Below are 6,313 nucleotides of genomic sequence, written 5' to 3'. Positions count from 1 at the left end.
GGACAGTGCAGGAGGGAAGGCCCTCTGTGAGGTGGTTTTGATTCAGTGACTGGGATAATCAGGATGGGAGTGTCAGAGACAGTGTGATTGGCACAGGACAGAGCAGAGTTTAAGGTTGTTGTACATAGGGTCACTATGAGTCACAAGCGACTCGACGGCACATAACAACAACAACAACAACAACAACAACATGGGAATTATAGACCAGGAAGCATTTATTATTGTTATGTTCAAATTGACTGCAACTTATAGCAACACTAGACAAAATAGGTTTGAATCCTGCCCTATCCTGAGCAAATATCACTGCCTCCAAAGCACCTCCAGTTACTGTGTCAATCCATCTCATCCAAGGTCTTCCTCTCCTGCGCTGTCCCTCCATCTTTCCAAGCATGATGTCCTTCTCTAAGGACTGGTCCCTCCTGACAATCTGCCTAAACTATGTGAGACAGAGCTTCAAAATCTTTGCCTCCAAGGAGCAGCTTCGTTTACCTTTTCTAGGACAGATCTGTTTGTTCTCTTGGCAGCCCATGATACGTTCAACGTTGTTCTCTAGCACCACATCTCAAAGGCATCAATCCTTCTTCTATCACCTTTAGTCCAGCTTTCTGGACTTCTTCTGTCATGCTTGTTCAGCTTTCTGAAGAGTAGCAAGTAACTGCATAAACGATGGCCTGGATCAGAGCACACCTTAGTCTCTAGGCTGGCATCATTGCTTTCCAGCACTCAGGAGAGATCCTGGAGAGCAGATTCTCCCAAATATGATTGATCTTTTGATTTCCTGACTGTTGTTGCCAAGAGAGTTGATTTTGGACTCAAGGAGGTCGAAATTGTTAACAATCTCAGTCCCTTCCTCATCCATCCTCATTCTGCCATTTGGCCCAGTGGTGAGAATCTTTGTTTTCTTGATGTTGAGCTTCAACCCATAATGAAAACTGCAGTCCTTGACCTTCTGCAGCAAATGCTTCAGGTCCTCCTAAGTTTCAGCAAGCAATGTTGTGTCATCTATAACACAGATTGTTGATGAAAATTTCTTCAATCCTGATGCCACATTTCTCCTTATAAAGTCCAGTCTCCCTAATGAGCTGTTCTGCACATAGATATTTCTCCAATCCTGATGCCACATTTCTCCTCATAAAGTCCAGTCTCCCGAATGACCTGTTCTGCATATAGACTGAAAATATATAGAGACAAGATGCATCCCTGAATCATTCTATCACTGATTTTGAACTATGGAGAGTTTCCTTGCTCTGTTGTAATGACTGTTTTCCGCTCCAAGTGTATTTTGTGCATGAGAACAATTTATTGTAATCCACAGGTCAAATGTCTTTGCATGGTCAATGAAAGACAGAGACATTCCTCTCGTTCTCTCTACTTTCAGCCAAAATACATCTGACCTTGGCTACAATGTTCCTAGTGCCATAACCTCTTCTAAACCCAATTTACACTCCTGGTAGTTTGGCTTTTTTTTTAATGGGAATAAATATGGATCTAGTCTGGTCAATCAGCCAGAGAGCTGTCCTCCAGAATTCTTGGCACAACATGGTTAGCACATCCAGGGCTACATCTGTTTGTTCAAATATGTCAATTGGATTCCATCGATGTCTTGGACTTTGCTTTTTTGCCAATTCCTTCAGAGAAGCTTGGACTTTTCCCTTCATCACCATTGCGTCTTTGGGGTGCCTGTGTATGTTGTTGCTGTTATGTGCCATCATGTCACCTGCTACTCATAGCCACCTTATGTACAACAGTACTAAACCCTGCTCTATCCTGTGCCAATCTTATTGTCTTTGACACACTTACCCCCATTACCACAGTCACTGAATCAATACAATTAATTGAGGGTCTTCCTCTCTTGCATTGTTCCTCCATCCTCTCAAGCTTGACGTCCCTCTCTAAGGACTGGTCCCTCCTTGCAATATGTCCAACGTTTGTCAGACCAAGCTTCAGAATCCTTGCCTTCAAGGAGCAGACTGGTTTCACCCTCTCTAGGATGAACCTGTTTTTTCTCCTATCTGCCCATGATATATACTCAAGTTTAAAGTTTATTACACAAAAGAATAAGAGACAGGATCAATACAGAAAAAGATAAGTAGAGGCTGGATTTGTTTCTTAAATATAATAGCATACATTCCTTGTTTTTCCCATTTAAATTCAATGGAACATGCACCATTCAAGGATTTTACTGGGGTAAATACTAGTTACACAAGAATTATATTCTTAGCATGTTTGTAAATACTAGAATCTCAGATGGAAACCAAGAAAGCAATACCATTTACAATAGACAATCACAAATTGAGATACTTGGGAGTGAACCTAACTAGAGTCACAAAAGATCTGTATAAAGAAAACTAAAGAAAATTTCTGCAAGACAAAATAAAAGACCTAAATAAATGGAAAATTTTCCCCTGTTCATGGATAGGGAGACTTAATATTGTGAAAATGACAATCCTACCAAAAGCAATCTACATGTTCAACAAAATTCCAATCCAGGTAACGAATTAATTTTTCAAGGAAATCAAAGGAGAACTTGTCAAGTTTATTTGAAGAGGAAAGAAACTCCAAATAAGCAAAGAACTTCTGAAAAACTAAAATGAAGTGGGAGGCATAGTACTCCCTGATCTCAAGATCTACTACACAGCTGTAGTAACCAAAACAGCATGGTACTGGCACAATGACAGCACATAGACCAATGGAAAGGAATTGAGAACCCAGAAATGGACCCAGATGTTTATGGCCAACTGACATTCGACAAGGAAATAAAACCTATCAAGTGGGGTAGTGGCAACTTTTTCAACAAATTGTGCTACCAAAACTGAACTCACTCAAATTATGACTTGCTGATAAAAAGATGGTGAACAATATGTTTTGTAAGATTTTCTAGAATCATTCTCTAATTTAAAAATATCATTCAGAGTGAAGGCATGATCATAAGTAAGGGAGAAACTCAGTAATCGTTAATTGTTGCTGTGAGGGATCAGAGTGCTTTTCAAAGAACAGGTTGCATTCTCTCCCTGATTCACCACCACTCTCTTGGTTCAGTAGAAGTTGCTAATCCTTTCTTCTAGACATCAGTCTCTCAGGTATATAAGTAGTCATGACAGAAAGGATGGTGTGCAACATAAAGAGATAAGAGGCATCATTTTGAGTAATAAGTATAGAATTTTCTTTACTTATGAATCTTTTCTTATTAATAGTAACTCTTTCCCATAAAGACTGAGGTGTGAGGGACAAACCAGCCTTGGCTTCAAAGATTAAAGCTCTGAAATGCTGTCAAGAAAGAAGCTGACCATTTTTAATTCAGTTATAAACTGTTGAGAGTAGATATTGAAACAGAAGTTTCTGAGAGTTGTGTAAGTGCCCTATAACTTCCTTTAAAATCATTTTGGAGGTGGAGTAGAAAGAAGGAAAATAAGACAGGATATAAAGTAGTAGAAGATATCCATTCACTTCCCTTTAGACGGTTCTGATTTCTTGAAACCCTCTATTTCTGAGGCTGTATATCTTTATGGAAGAGACTGCATTATCTTTTTTCCTTGGAGTGGTAGATATGAACCAAAGGGTTAGCAGCCCAACACATAACACACTACACCATCAGGGAAGAACACATGTAAGTTCCAACAACAGGATTTAGAAAATTTATATTTTAAATGAGGATCAAATATTTCAAAAGAAAAAGAAATAATTATCCAATTAGAACTAATGTGTAGGTAAGGCTGTGTAACTAAGATTGAATTATCGTGATTCCTAGAATTTCAGACACAACAAAAACAACCTGTCTCTGACTTTTGTTTTGTAAAAAAAAAAATACACTGTATTTTTAAGTTTCCCCCTACAATATAGCTTATTTTTTATTTTATACTGGTTCAGTTACAAAGTTCATATACATTGTTTTTCACTCTGGATATTTATCATTTTGTTCACCCTCCCATCAAATTGTGTAACCCTATGATTAACTCCCCCCTTATTTAAAATTTTTTATGAGTCTCTTAAAATATAGTGGGATAATAGTTAATTAAAGCCTATTTCTTAAATTTAACTTTAGTCAATATCGTATCTTTACAACACTGATTGGCCATTGATACCTTTTGGGATACAAATAATGTGCTTTGGTTTTCTTTTGGAGCACATGGATATTGGAAGTCCTTAAGAGAAGTCTGTGCTTTTGCTCTGTTTGCACCTGAAACTTGTTGGAGTTCTTGTTTGTTGTGTTATGTGCTGTCAAATTGCTGGTGATTTGTAGTGACCCTATGTTCCACAGCTCTGGACCTTGTTCTATCTTGAGCCATTTTCATTCTCTCTGATACATCTACTCCCATTACCCCAGTCATTGAGTCAATCCATCTCATGCAGGCTCTTCCTTTCCTGCGTTGTCCTTTCACCCTCCCAAACTTGATGCCTCTCTCCAATGACTGCTCCCTCCTTGCAATATGTCCAAGGTATGTCAGATGAAGCTTCTGAATTCTTGCCTCCAAGGAGCAGCCCGGCTTCACCCTCTCCTGGTCAAACCTGTTTGTTTTCCTAGTAGTCCATGGTATATTCAGTACTCTTCTCCAACACCACAGTTCAAAGACATCAATTATAATCCCTAGTCATTGTGCAGCTCTCCAATCAGAGTTATATAAACATTGTAATTATAAGAAAAAAAATTTAATGTACATTTATAACAATATTGATTTTCTTTATGTTTAAACATCCTTACAAATCAATCAGTAAACTAGCCCAATTTTAATAAAATTTTAGTAATCCATAAAAGTAATGACAGGAAATTAAAAAGAAAAATGACAGCTAGACAGTTGTAAACATTTTTAAACTGAAAACAACAAAAACCCAACATTGCCTTTTATTATTTTTCTATTGAAATAATAAAGATTTAAGATTGTAACATGCAATGTTCTTAATATGATTCATTTTTTAAATAAAATTTTTTCAGCATTTAAAACCATTTTCTACTTAGCTTATTTACAAAATTAGAATACATTGTTTTCAAGAACAAATTCTTTCCATTTCCCTCACCCCTCCCCAATCAAATTGTACAACTCCATGATTACTACACCCTTCCCCCTGCACATCCACACGCCTCTGCTTCCAACCTCTCCCATCCCTCTTGGATCCTTATACTCATTCTACAATAATGGTTTTATACAGTATTTATTCTTGTGAGACTGAGTTAGTTCACTCAGCATTATATTCTCTAGTCCTTCCCAGGTTAGGTAATAATTTACAAAATCCTTGCTCCTGCATGCTGCATAGTAGTCCATTGTGTGAATGTACCATAATTTCTCTATCCATCTATTTATGATTGGACATTTGAGCTGTTTCCATGTTCTTCTGATAGTGAATAATGCTGCTATGAACATCGGTGTGCAAATCTCAGTTTGTGCCTCAGTTCTCATTTTCTCAGAGTATATTTCAAATAGTGGACTAGCTGGATCATATGGAATTTCCATATTCAGCTTTTTGAGGAAGTGCCAAACTGCCTTTAAGAATGGTTGTTCCATTTTACAATCCCACCAACAATGTGTAAGAGTTCCTTGCCACATCCTCTCCAACATTTACTACTTGCTGCCCTATTAAACTTTTGCCTTAAATAAAATGTTTATTTTATACTGGTTTACTTACAGATTTTGTATACATTGTTTTTAAAACCACATCTTTCTCATTTCCTTTACCCACAGCTCCCTCTACTCATCAGATTGTGCAACCCTGTGATTACCCCCCTGACCATTCTTACTTTTGCTCCAACCTTTCCCTGTTGGATTATCATTCACCCATTTGCTATTTACCTATTTATACAATAATGATCTTATACAATATTTTTACTTGTGGGACTGAGTTTTCTTACAATATTTCTCTGCCGTCCCTCCCAAGATAGGTAGTGACTTTCAAAATCGTTGCTCCTGCATGCGGTGTAACATTCCATCATGAGAAAGGGCCATAATTTCTCAATACATCAGTGGTTCATGGTTGATTGTGGTTGAACATTTGAGCTGCTTCAGTGTTCATGTGATGGTGAATAATGCTGCTATGAACATTGGTGTACAAATTTTCTGTTTGTGCTTCCGTTCTCATTCTCTCGGGGTATATTCCAAGCAGTGAAATAGCTGGGTAATATGTAATTTCTATTTTCAGCTTTTTTGAGGAAATGCCAACTTGCTTTTTAGAGTGATTGTACCATTTTACAATCCTACAAACAATGTATACGAGTTTCTATCTCTAGGCTGCAACACTTCCATGATACATCTTCAAGGATATGAACATGTACGGCTAAGCACAATTGATAACGGTGAATCTAAATTCCAAAATCAATCTCCAT

Source organism: Elephantulus edwardii, unplaced genomic scaffold, assembly GCF_000299155.1.
Source record: "Elephantulus edwardii isolate Elephantulus edwardi_28Jun2011 unplaced genomic scaffold, EleEdw1.0 scaffold00402, whole genome shotgun sequence".
In the NCBI taxonomy this organism is placed as follows: Eukaryota; Metazoa; Chordata; class Mammalia; order Macroscelidea; family Macroscelididae; genus Elephantulus; species Elephantulus edwardii.
This window is presented reverse-complemented; position numbering follows the sequence as displayed.